The 13330-nt window shown below is 50.5% G+C and overlaps 1 long non-coding RNA gene across 1 annotated transcript in view; it reads right to left on the minus strand.

The window, feature by feature from the left end:
- PITX1-AS1 (PITX1 antisense RNA 1) overlaps positions 1-13191 on the minus strand; it is a 233434-nt gene extending 220243 nt beyond the window's left edge. The window contains exon 1 of the long non-coding RNA XR_011624663.1: positions 13130-13191. This is a non-coding gene — a long non-coding RNA (PITX1 antisense RNA 1). The remainder of the gene's footprint in view (positions 1-13129) is intronic.
- Positions 13192-13330: the final 139 nt, after the last annotated feature.

Here is a 13330-nt window from a genome sequence, read left to right on the forward strand (position 1 = left end):
GAAAGAATATTTTGCTGATTGAAAGATAGGATAAGACCTAACAAGCACATCCAGCCAATTCTCTGGGTTGGAAATGGATTCATCCAATCATCTACTGATTTAACAAATATTTACTGAGTAATTATCAGCTTTATGCCATTAATGGTGATCAAGGCACAGACTCTGCCCCAAGAGCTCTCTGATTGTGGGGCCACAATCTCACATGTTGGTGGTTTTACTTCAGTGTGATGATGACTGTAACAGAGCGAGTATAAGCGAGCTGTGGATACACTGCCTCTAAGCCACGAGGAGGGAGATCAGGGAAGTCTTCTCAGGAGGCTTCCTAAAGGCAACCACGATGCCCTTTTAGATTCAGCACTGACAAACCTCAGCAGTCCTCAAAGCAACACTGTGTCAGATTTGGCAGGAATTTCCATCCCTACGCAATAAAGAAAGCAACAGAGACCTAAGGTTCAGGCTCGCACAGCAAAATGAGGCTAAGCAGAGAGGAAGGGGAACAAAAATCTCCTTGTCACCCTGTGACAGCACAACCCTCTTCTGAGTTGATGGCTGCATGGGACCCCAAAGTTGGCATCCAAAGGACCAACACACAGGATGTCTGGGGTGCAGGGGAGGCGCTGCAGGGAGTCAGAGACAGGTACACACCTGCTGGGCCAGGGACAGCAGCAGCCCTTCTGGACAGACCCAGGCCAAGCTCCTGGGTAGAGTATCATCATCACTTGGGTCATACAGGGAAAGGGAAAGTTTTCCAGAGTCACAAATGCTTCTCACACAAACCTCAGCAGAGCCCTGAGCAGTTGGACACACCTCACATTGTCTATAAGAACGGCAAAGGGTCCGTGGTCACTGACCAGGATGGAGGAGTCAGTGCCTCATCTCAATGCACCATCCTCACTCTACAGGCCACGAGGTCAAGGAGAGGCATGCCATGAAATCCTCTCTTACCTTTTTGTACTCAGATATGATGAAAAACAAGAGAAAATAAATCTCTCAGAAGAGATTAAGAGCATGGACTTCAGAGGCCAGAAGTCTTGAGTTTAACTCCATTTACTAAGTTGTGTAACACGTTTCTTTAAATAATCACAACAAGTAGTAATAACAGTCACTCAGGGTTTCTGAAACTCAATTTCCTTATATGTAAAATGGAGATAACACCTACCTCCTAGGACTTATAGGCAGTACATGCAAAGCACAGAGGCATGCACAGTAAGCGGCATGAATATCTTTTATTTTTTGAGATAGAGTTTTGCTCTTGTTGCCCAGGCTGGAGTGCAATGGCGTGATCTCGGCTCACTGCAACCTCTGTCCCCCAGGTTCAAGCAATTCTTCTGCCTCAGCCTCCCAAGCAGCTGGGATTACAGGCATGCGCCCACCATACACAGCTAATTTTGTACTTTTAGTAGAGACAGGGTTTCACCGTGTTGATCAGGCTGGTCTCGAACTCCCGACCTCAGGTGATCTGCCCACCTCGGCCTCACAAAGTGTTGGGATTACAGGTGTGAGCCACTGTGCCCGGCCACAAGAATATCTTTTGATTATTATTATTCCCATGTAGAAATGGCCACTCTTTGCCTATCCCCACACATAGCTATAGAATAAAACTGAGGACACACCAACTGAAGACAACAGAGAAAGAGCCTGGGGTCTAAAATGAAGCTCTTCCACAAAAGCAAAATACAAGGGCAAAAAATATCTGAAAAGCAGCCATGGCCTCAACAAACCTCCAAAGCCCATGACTACAAAACCACAGCCTCACTCCCCATTCTAACCCTCTGCACGCAGCCAAATGAAGACCTCTCCCGTCAAGAGGCATGAGGCCAGAGCTCAGAACCCTCACTTTCTTCGCCTGCGAGGGGGCTCCAGACCACTTAAAAGAGCCCTCCTAATCCTCTTGGGACATTAGAGCCCCATGCCCACTGGTGCGAGGACACGGTAGTGCTGCTGCCCCTGCAAGCATCCCCAACAACCCTGCACCCCCGCCCCCCCCAGCTCCATCAGGGCAGGGTAAGACCTGGTAGGTTTTCCCACATGAGGCTTCCAGAAGCCTCTCCTTGCTCCTTTCAGTTGTCTTCTCGAAAAGCAAGCCTGGCTAGCCATGGTGCCAGCCTCACAGAGGATTCAGCCTGTGGGTGTCAGCCCAGTTCCCACTGGGAACAAAGAGCTCAGCTGTGGGGCCCAGGACGTGGTGGCAAGGGCACCCTTCAGGCCCTGCAGACATTAACCTCAATTCACAAATCACATCACTAGGCCCTGGGAGGGCAGGCTGGAGCTTTTGTGGCCCACTTGGGCTAAGCAGGGTAATCAGACTCAAATACCCAGCTTGCCCCTATCTTCTCACATGTTCCTCAGAACAGGGGTTGCAGGCTCCAGGCAGCCTGAAGTCCCAACACCATCTTTCTCCTGGCCCCACCTCGGATGTCTCTCCCTAAAGCAACCTGAGCTCCCTGGGCAGATCCCCCATCTGCCTTGTACCTTCTTGGAAGGCACCGATTCCCTTGCAAGGGTGGGCCCCTCGGCTCCAAACAGGGCCTGTTTAGAACCAAGGATGACTACACATGGTCCCATCCCTCAGGAGCTCACAGGGTGGTTGTAGCAGTACCAACAATGCCAACAACATCACAATAGCTACCACTGAGCCCCTCCTTTGTGCCAGTTACTATCCCAGCTGGGCCTCAGTTAACCTTGCAGCTCCACAAGTTAAGCATTACATTCCCTGTTATACAGAAAACTGAGCCAGCTAAGATATCTTCCCCAAGGATACATAGAAAGCAAGTGGCAGGGATCACACTGGGGTCATATGTGCACCCAGGATTGTCTATGCGGAAAGAACATTGACTGTGGGCTTGGTCACTTGCACTATGCTTTTTTTCCTTTTTGAGACAGAGTCTCACCCTGTCACCGAGGCTGGAGTGCAGTGGCACAATCTCAGCTCGCTGCAACCTCCGCCTTCTGGATTCATATGATTCTCTTGCCTCAGCCTCCTGAGTAGCTGGGATAACAGGTGTCCACCACCACACCTGACTAATTTTTGTATTTTCAGTAGAGATGGGTTTTCACCATGTTGGCCAGGCTGGTCTTGAACTCCTGGCCTCAAGTGATCCGGCTGCCTCACCCTCCCGAACTGTTGGCATTACAGGCATGAACCACCACACCCAGCCTGCACTATGATTTGTTCAATGTTTTTCTTTAAATACTTTTAATGACAGTAATAACAACAGCTAACACCAACTGGGTCCTGATTATATGCCAAGCACTTTGTAAATGCCTCACATGCATTAACTCAATTCTCACAAGAGCCCTAGGAGGTAGGAGCTATTATTATCCCCAAGTTAGACAAGAGGAGGAAGTAAGCCCAAGGCCTCACAATCCATAAGTGGCAGAGCCAGGATTTGAAGCAGGCAGTCTGGCCCCTCCCTGCTCTTGCCAGCATCCTCTGCTGCCACTACAGACCTGGGGTCTCATCCTTGGTTCCAATACCTGAGAAAACATGGTCTCACGTGTTGGTTAACATTTTCTAATAGGCATCAAGCATAACCATAACTATTAACTTCAAAAAAAGTTCCCCACTTCCCAGAGTCATCGGGGGTACTATTGGTCGTACACAAACCACACTCCAGAAAACCCCACCTTGGTGAGGAGAGGGCCAGGTGACAGAAGGTGGCCCTGAAAAGCCTGGAGCCATCACAGGTCCCATCATCACTCTGGCCCTGGGTGGACCAGTCCAGAAGGAGAAAAGAGCCAGGAGGCAGAGACAACGGGCACTTGGCCCAGCAGCTCAGAGAGAAAGCGAGAAATCAAGGTGCTAATGCAACACAGCCCAGTATGCTCTGCCCTTTGCTGGGGCCTTAAAGGGGATTGGCAGCACAGAGGCTGAGTCCAGGAAAGAGACAAAGGAGACAGAGGGAACAGAGGGGATAGGGCTACCCCTCAGACCTGCCCTAACACCTCCCCGAGAGGAGGTCCCGCCACCACATGCCCTGCCCTCTGGCTGTTTCCATGGCATCAGGAAATGATTCTATGGCTAAGCCAAGAATTGTTTTTATTTCTCTTGAAGGACACCTAAAATGAGCTGCCTCTGCCTGCCCTCTGTCCGGGTGATTTTTCAAGCCCTGAAGGCCAGTCGCCACATCACCCAAGCTGACCTTTCCACCTCCACAGCTGAGACACGGGTGTCACATCACACACAAGGGCACCCACTACATCTGTCATCAGCACCAACTGGCAACCAATGGAAACAAATAATGGGAGCTTTTGCCAGGTACTCCTTTTTCCTTCTCCTCCACTGCTTCCCGGCTCAGAAATCACACAGGGGGCCCCTCAAGTCATTCCCTGAGTACCAGAGGGCTACCAGACATGTGACACATCCCTGAGCCATTCCTAGAAAAGACCAAAACCCTGTTAAGAGGAAGAACATAATTAAGTTGTAAGAAAAAAAGGCAAATGATGTTACATATAGAGCTCTACATTTATCACTTTTCCAGACATACCGATGTCCCTGTGTGCAACTTTGTTCTTCAGATTCAACAACTGCCTTCTCCCAGCAAGTCTCGTTTCCCAAGCTCTCCAGGCGGCAGTTCTCACCAGGACTCCATCTCCTTGCCCCACTACAACTCTCCCAACAGCCACAGACCCTAAATTGAACGTTCCCCAATGAGGAGGAATCAATCTGCTTTGACCAATTGTCCCCAAACCACACCCTTCCTACAGATCTGGAGGTTTTCTGGGTGATGCCTCAAATTAGAAATGCTCAAAACTGGTGTCTCATTCCATCACCACCACGTCTTCCTCCATCACACACCCCTGTAGCCTCTCTCCTCCTTCCTGTCCCAGGCCAGGTCCATCTACTCCTTACTGGGCTAATACACCACACACTGGGGTCACAATCCCAGCATGGCCAACTGCTTCTCAGACACAAGTCAGTCAGATTGTCTGCCAGCATTTAAAATAGGAATAAATAATGGTCACAGCAGGGGTGCAAAATCAGAACCCGACTCATTTGAAAGCTTACTGAAGGAGAGCAGAATTAGCAGAACTGGCTTGGGAAAAGGGTTCAATGGCACCTACTTCCTGGAGAGTGGCCCCTGCAAAAGACAGGAGGAGGGCACAGAGTGGCCTCAGTCACTTAACTCTTGCCCCAGCTCTGCCTCCCACCTTAGGATGAGGCTCTTGGCCTTAGCTGGGAGGAGCGGGTGCTACACTTTCCTTAGACAGCAGGCAGCAGCGGTGCAGCCCACAGCTCTGTATCCTAGACTCTGCCTGAGATGAAAGCCTGCTCAGCTCCGGGTTTGGAGAGTGGCAGGTCACGTCCCGAACTGCTCCACTCTCTCAGCCCCAAACACTATCATGCTCATCCCTGGGCACAGAAGGAAAACGTCCAGTTCAGAGTCTTCAGCACAATACCAAGTTCCCAGGGAAAAGGCTGCAAAAGGAATAAGTTTAGTACTGGGGTCTTCTTTACACTAATACAGTGGCTAAAGGCCCATACCCCTCGAGCTGGACTGCCTGGGGTCAGAACCCAGCTCCACCGGCCTAACTGTAACCCTGAACAAGATGTTACCCCCGACATTGGTAAAATGTGTCTAATACCTCATAGTTTTTTCGTGAGGGTTAAGTGAGTTAATACCACAAAGCACCTGGAACCCTTTCTGGCATATTTCTAAGCACTGTGTTAGCTTTATAATTTTTTCATTTTTCAGCTTAATTATTATTACCACTAGCCCCCAGAGTAGAGGGCCCTACAACAAATGGCCTCTGCATTTTCAAAGTAAAATCCTAATTTCTGTCCTCCTCATGAGACATCTTGGAAACCACAGCTGACCTAACTTCACCTCTTTCTCTGCCAGGCCCACCACTGCCCTGCCCCCACCCCAGCATATCACACAGCTTTGGGCACACAGCTGGTGCCTAGTCAGTGTTTCCTGAATTGAACCAATCAGATTCCAGGTCCCTCCTGCCCCGTGAACTTCCTCTCAGTGAGTGTTGCTTTATCTCTGTCCCCTGGAAAAGGAGACATCAAAGCTTATGTGGTTCCTTTATCTCTGGAAGCCCTTAAAAATGCTAAACAGAGCCAATGAGGAAATGAAAGTTTGGGAAACAAGATGGTGATCATGAACAGAGCCATGGGGGCAAACCCAAAGTGTCCTCTTTCCACTTGAAGAAGTCACAAGGCCCATTTCCTTACAAGAAAGACACGTTTAGGAACTGAAATTGAAGTCCCAGGAGTCAGCCTGCAGCATCACAGAGACCCCCTCTCCACCTACCATAGGCTCATCACCCAACAAATCATGCCAGGGAAATGGGGCTGTGGGCAGTGCAAGTAACACTCCCAGAACCACTCCCCCAGTGGGAGACACACAGGCTGGAAGATGCCAGAAGAACTGCGAGTGCCCACATGTCCACACCCTGAAGTAGTAACAGAAACAGAGCCTGCCGGTGTCAAGGCCCCACATTTGTACAGACAGGCACCTGAGTGTTTACATAAGGCCTGCAGGCCCTCCTTGCATGAGGCAAGATGCCACCAGCAGTGGAGGTTTCCATTGCATAGGAATTCCTAGGGCTAGACCACAGGGGCCCACATCTCTCTTTTCCAAGGGGGGATCCCTCAGGGAGTCACATAGACTTTGGGTTGGGTGAGCCTCTTATAAAGCAGCTGGAAGGCAACTGCCCTGAACGAGGGACCTCTTTCCCCTTCCCATGTGCCTTTATAGGGGCTCCTGCCACTAATGAGCATTTGAGTAGAAGAAAATATGAAAAAAGAGAGAAAGGAACCACATTGAACTTCCCAGAGCCACAGACTAGTTTCTAGACCAGCCAGAACCCAGCACATCAGGGACATGAAATCAAGAACTTGGGCTCAGAGAGGCATCCTTGATAATAAGAACTTAACCTTAACCCTTGCTGAGCCCTCAGACCACGTGATAACTCCTAAGAAGTGCCAGTTAAATACGTTCAACTGAGAAATTGCAACTAGTAGAACCAAGTCTTTGCCATTTTATTCAAAAATGTTTACTTCATGTTTCCCTATTAAATATAAGCAATTTCCCCTTGTTTATATTTGCGCCACATTCACACAATGTGTTCCCCATCAGCATTTGAATTATGGGTACAGGCCCTGAAATGTTAGTTTTGTGCTAAGATAAATATTGGAATAATATTCCCTCTGCTTTTTTGAAGTAGTCAACATTACAGTTTGTGAGTGAAGAGCAGAGGCCCCATTTGCTTTGTTAAATAACAAAAGGATAACCAAGCAATCCCCTTGGGGAAGACAGATCAAAATAGCCCCCCAGAACACTTTCACTGCCTTTGTCATTGCTTTATCTCTAACAATAGACTAGTCCCAGCTTCTCTGATGGCACTGGGCAAACACCTTGAGCTTCCAAGCCCAGCCCTGTGAGGATGATGGTGTCCACTGTGTGCCCAGCACCTGCCACCACAAGCCCTGACACCATCACCAGCACCCCGCATGGAAGCCCCAGCACCATCACCAAACCCAGCATGGATTTTCTGGCAATATTGCTTGGAGTTCCAGAAAGAAAAAGGAAGAGAGAAAGAAAAAGGAAAAGAGAGAGGGCGAGCTTACATAACGCCCTGGGAATGAATTCCTATTTGGGGCACATTGGCTGGAAAAGTACTGGTCCTCCCTTCACACAGTCCCATGCCTCTCACAGATGACTCACCTGAAGGTTTGCCTCCATAGGCTGAGGAGAACAAGAACCACTGCGGAACAGCTCAGAAACACAACATTCTCAGCTCTGCCACACAAGATCCACACAATGGCCACATCTGGGGAAAGCCCCAGAGCTCAAATCTAGGCCACCCCCAGTCAGAAGCCCCAGTTCTGGTGATCCTGATCATGCTGGCCATTTTGAGAGGCTCAAAATGTTTTTGGGGTTGAGGCCAGCAGCTTCCCATCACAGGTGAGTGTGCCCTGGGCTGATGATCCTGACACCCTGGCAGCAATCTGCGGGGGCCCTCTCCCCTGCATTAATTCTCTCTCTGGTGTCACAAACCAACTCCGGGGGAAAACAGGGGAGGTACCAGAATCCCCATTTTACAAATGTGAAAACTGAGCCTCAGAGAAGCTTACCTAAGATCAGTTGGCTGATGGCAGAGGTCTCCCGGTCCCCTCCAGAGTCTGTCTGTGAATGGCAGCCCTGGAGCCTTCCCCTCTGTGTTCTGAGAAGGCTGAAAATCTGGATCCAGGGCCTGTCATAAGCCATCTTACAGCCTCTCAGAAGCTCAACTGTAAATTAAGGGGGCTGCCCTAATGATCACTATGACTGTTACTGCTATCAAAAGTATTAGCACTTGGTGGCCACTTCCAGCTCTAGCTTTCACTCTTGCCCTGAGTGTCCTTTTACAATCCAGACAGCCATGCCCAGCTGAGAGCTATGGATCACAGCTAGGCAGCACCTGCTGTCTGGCCCCCTCCTCACAGCCCCTCAAGGTCCCCAGCCGCATGGCTGCAACCCCTAAAACTCAATCAACAGGACATTGCAGTGCATGAGGCTGGCGGCTTCTCTCTGCCCTGCCAAATACACTCACTTCCCCATAGGAAAAATGTGACGCAGTTGGATCTGACTTGGAGAGCATTAGGTTATGATAATTTGAGCTCTGTTCAATTATTGCTATTAAATGCATGAGCAGACACTGTAGCTGGTGGGCTGGATTCTTAAGAAAAATAAGTGGGTTTATATTTCAAGCTGGAAGACATCTCTAACCAAAGGATCCAAATGAATGAAGTAACTTTAGACCTTTTCCTCTTCGGCCATGCTTTGCTCTGAAGAGAAATGTGCCTTTCAAACCAGAATTCCAGGCCTATTCTGGTGATCTGCTCGGCTTCAATCCAGCTAATTAAATTAAGCCACGGCCACCTCACTCCTAGCCGGGCAAGAGGGGGCCCATAAATTACGCTGCCCTGAGCTCCCCAACAAATTGCCTCTCCCCAAAGAGGGTTTCGCCATTTGAGAAAATGCATCCAAAGGCAGTGCGTGGCAGTGAGGCCCTGATAATTGGTCTTCCCACTCCCCCGCCAGTGGAGAAATAATGAGTGGCCCAAGCTTGAGGGAGCCCAGCCAACGGGGCGAGCAAGGTGTTGGGCTCCAGAACTCAGGCCAGCTGGTTGGCCAGACTTATTCCAGCTAGCCCAAAGCACCACAGGGCAGGGACAGGGGCACGGGCAAGGGCAGAGGCGGGCTCAGGGCTGGACTGGGATGGAAGGACAGGAACCTGCTCCTGGGGGTGGCCTCCCTGCTCTATCTTGGACACACTTCTTGTAGCCCATGACCCATACCAGCAGGTGGTGACCCGGACAGTTGGCAGACAGCAGATCCTATAGATATCTCCTCCAACCCCAACCAGCTCCTCAGACTGCACACATCCAGGGGTGCCACATGCAAAGTGTCCCCAGAGTTATGCAATAGGAGGGCCCTGATACTCTGAGTCCCAGAGTGGCAGCTCCAACTCTGCCCATCAACTCTCACAAATTGCTACGGAGTTGGGAGGCCGAGGTGGGTAGATCACGAGGTCAGGAAATCAAGACCATCCTGGCTAACACGGTGAAACCCCGTCTCTACTAAAAACACAAAAAATTAGCTGGGCGTGGTGGCAGGCACCTGTAGTCCCAGCTACTCAGGAGGCTGAGGCAGGAGAATGGCGTGAACCCGGGAGGCGGAGCTTGCAGTGAGCTGAGATCACACCACTGCACTCCAGCCTGGGCGACAGAGTGAGACTCCATCTCAAAAAAAAAAAAAAAAAAAAAAATCGCTACGAAGTAAGTAAAGCAGGCAGCACTTCCTGGAGGATGAGGAGGAACAGAAATGACCCTTGGGAGTCCTGCACAGTTACCTAGAGGGACCTGACCCTCCAAGGCACCCTCACTCGGCTCTTTGCGGTCCTTCCCAAAACACCCAGGGGAACAAAGCGGGGGAGTTGTTGCAGCTAATGTCTCTGCCTCTCTGTCTTTCCAGCAGAAGTTACTCTTTTCCTGCCAGAGCAAAGAAAAAACTCTCCATCATTTTAGCAATGGGAGTGGCCCCTATTATGTGTGGGGAAATCCCCTGGGTGTGTAGGGAAGAAGATCAGCAAGAACCGTGCAGCAGGGAAAGTAAAAATGCAGGCAGGCCTGGGATGGGAAGTTTGCAGAGCGCTAATCCCCCCGCACCAAGGGACTGATTTTAACAAGGCAGGCTGTTTGCGAGGGGATTCGGGCTGACTCACATGTGCTGTTGTGGCAGGCTCTTCTGCTTTGTTCTGCATTCAGAAATTTCTCATTTTAGGCTTTCTTATCCAAAAATGACTGTGCTGTGAAAACCAGCTCCATATTGGACAACTCCTCAATTTAAGGAACATTTTTTAAACGTCACTTCTCTGTAGCACACTGCCACTCAAAAAGGCAGGGTGGAGAGGGTAATTTCAGTCTAACTCCCCAACCACATCTGTCTCTGCTCCCTGATGAGCTGGGGCAAGGACCCTGGGGAGGAGGCTGAGCTCCTCAGCTAAGGAGCACACCAGGTAATTGGGCTCTGTAGTTACAAAACCCCGAAGGCCACAGGGGAGCTGGGTAGGTCCCTGCCCACACTGTTTCTCAGACTGCTCTCCCAGGATTTGGACGATAGCTATAATAGCGAACATTACTGAGCACCATGCACCAGGCACTGTGCCAGGCCCTTTACATGCACCGTTTCATTTAATCCTCACAGCAACTCAGTGAGGTGGGCACCATTATCCCCTCTTACAGACAAAGAAACTGAGGCTTAGAGATGCGAGGGGAGTTGGCCAAGGGCCCAGAGCTGACTACAGAGAGAGATGGGTTTCCAACGCAGCATGGGCTCCCAAGCTCATCCCCTTCTTGGGCCGAGCAGGCATCTGCTCTGCCCTGTGCTCAGGTTTTGGAAGGCAGAGAGTGCAGGATGCCGGACTGGGAAGAACTGGTGAACATAGAGAAAGAAACCTAAGGCTGCTGGGTCTCCCTGCTTTCCTGGTAAGTCAATCCCAGCACATTGCCAGGAGGGTGGATTCCCACGTGTACCTTAGACAAAACTGCCACAGTGTGTCAGCAGAACCAAGACGCAAGTCAGGGGGCACTGTGAGACCTTGCACACAGCCTGAGGGGCGGCGTCTGATGAAGTGCGGGAAGAAACTGGGACATTAGAAAGCCCTCCCCCTGTACCACCCAACAGGTCTACCAGAGTGCTGGAGGCAGCCGGCTGGGCCACTTTCTGAGTCACAGAGGGGTGTGAGTGATGCCAGGAAGCCAAGCTGAAAATTGACCTTCTCCCTGAGGTCACTGCCAACACAGCGCTCGTCACATGGCAAGCATTCACCAATGGCTTAACCCGCTGCAAAGGGGAAGAGGGCAACTCGATGGGCATGTGATATGAGACTAGCATTGGAAAATCCACCAGGCCCTCTCCCTAGCAAGAAGGACCAGCAGACAACATCCCCAGCAAAGCCAACACCACATGACAGAGGCCAAACCCAAGTGCGGACACCCATTCCGACTGTTCTCAGTAGCTGGCATGCCAAGATGAGGCAGCCACACCTTCCCCAGCCAGCATCACTTCTCAACTCCCCTAGATAAACACATGCTGATTGGCACTTGCTTTGAAATCTGAATCTCCGAGATGGAAACCCAGGGTTGTAAGCGATCAGACTTTGTTAATTTTGCCAGGCATCACCCACAGGACTGAGCACGGCTCTCAGGGTGTGGCCACCATCCGCCAAACCAGCCACATCTGCTTGCATTTCATCACCAACATGGTAAAGCTTGACTTTCAGCTGACCTTGAAATTCACAAATTCCAGCAGGGGAGGGAGTGGAAATGGGGGGAATAGGAGCCAAGTGAAAGCCGCTAAAAGGAAGCAGAAATAAAACAAGATGGTGCTGCCCTGTGTCCCCCCAAATTAAAACCAAATGAACATATCAAAGGACACTTTTCCCAGCTATTTCAGCTCTAACACTCCTCAGCTTTAATCAAGTCGCTGGGAGAGAAAGCCTCAAGTGGCTGTAATTTCCTACCTGCCTTCACCTGCATAGCTCAGGACTGAATCTGGGAGTTATTTGGGGCTGGTTTTCCCTAAATGCACAAGCTCTTCTGAGATGCTGTCTCCCCAAGCCAAGCCTGGTTCCCTAGGCTCTCACAGGGCATCTGCTGGCCCGGGCTTTCTCAGCCCTAAGCAAAGCAGCAGGATGAGGAAGAGGTTTGCATTTGCCTCTAGGGTGTCTGGAAGGACTTCGATGTAGGCCTTGGCTCAAAGATTAGGTCGTTCGGACAAAGAGGATGGAGTTGCCACTGGCAAGGGCCGGACATCAGACCCCAGGGGTGCTAATAGCTGTGGATATACCTTTGTCTTCTACCTCCTGGTGCTTGCAGAAAGTAGAGGCAGGGAGAGCACGTGGAGAGAAAAGGCTGCCTCACAATCCAACTCCTACGTCTCTCTCGCTCCTTTTTTGTGGGACCACAGGCCAGCCCCATCCCTTTCAGAGTCCCAGATGCCCCCTCAGCAGAATAAGACTGGAAAATATCATAAATGATGCAGCTTTTTCCAATACGGTTGCACATATGTTAACAAACATACTCACAGCTTTTCACTTCACAAAGACTCATTTCAACTTCACAAGAGCCCCAAGGGGCAGAAACTGTTGAGACTGCTCAGAGAAGGGAGGTGGGCAGCACCCCAAGGCCACACAGCTGGCAGCTGACAGAGCTGAGATGAGACTTCGGTCTGTCTGGCTCCTCAGTCTATGCCCGTTCCATGCTGCTTCTGCGGGCCTCTCCAGCACTGGCATTCTCATGTCTATTTAAAGACGTCCCTGAGGTTTGCTCCTGGGGAATCTCCTCCAGAGAAATTACACTGTCTGTATTCTAGAGCGAGCCACAGAGGCCCAGGTGACAGAGCAGAAGCTAGAACAAGCAACATGCATTGTGAAAGGGGAAGGAGGATGTGCTCCCCAGCTCCATCTACAGAAAGAAGGGCCACCTGCACATACTGAGCGCTCACTGCATACCAGGTGCTTTCCATCCTTCATCTTATTCGATCCCCCCCAAGCCTCTGAGATAGGAACTATGGTAACTCTCACTTTACATATTTGTTCTTTACTCACTCAATAAGCGTTGGCAGTTGCTTACCTGTCAGTCACCAGATGAGAAAACTGGGGTTCAGAGAGAAGCAGTGACCTACTTACCCCAGGCCCACTTCAAGTTGTGGTATAACCCCAAGCACACTGATGGCATCTGGGTGTGGGGCCCCACCAGTACTCCACCTTTCCTTCCGGGGCTGGTCTTCCCTCACCCCGGAAGCTGCCTTTCTGATGGTGCGTTCCAGGGAGT

This window comes from Macaca nemestrina, chromosome 6 (assembly GCF_043159975.1).
Source record: "Macaca nemestrina isolate mMacNem1 chromosome 6, mMacNem.hap1, whole genome shotgun sequence".
Classification (NCBI taxonomy): Eukaryota; Metazoa; Chordata; class Mammalia; order Primates; family Cercopithecidae; genus Macaca; species Macaca nemestrina.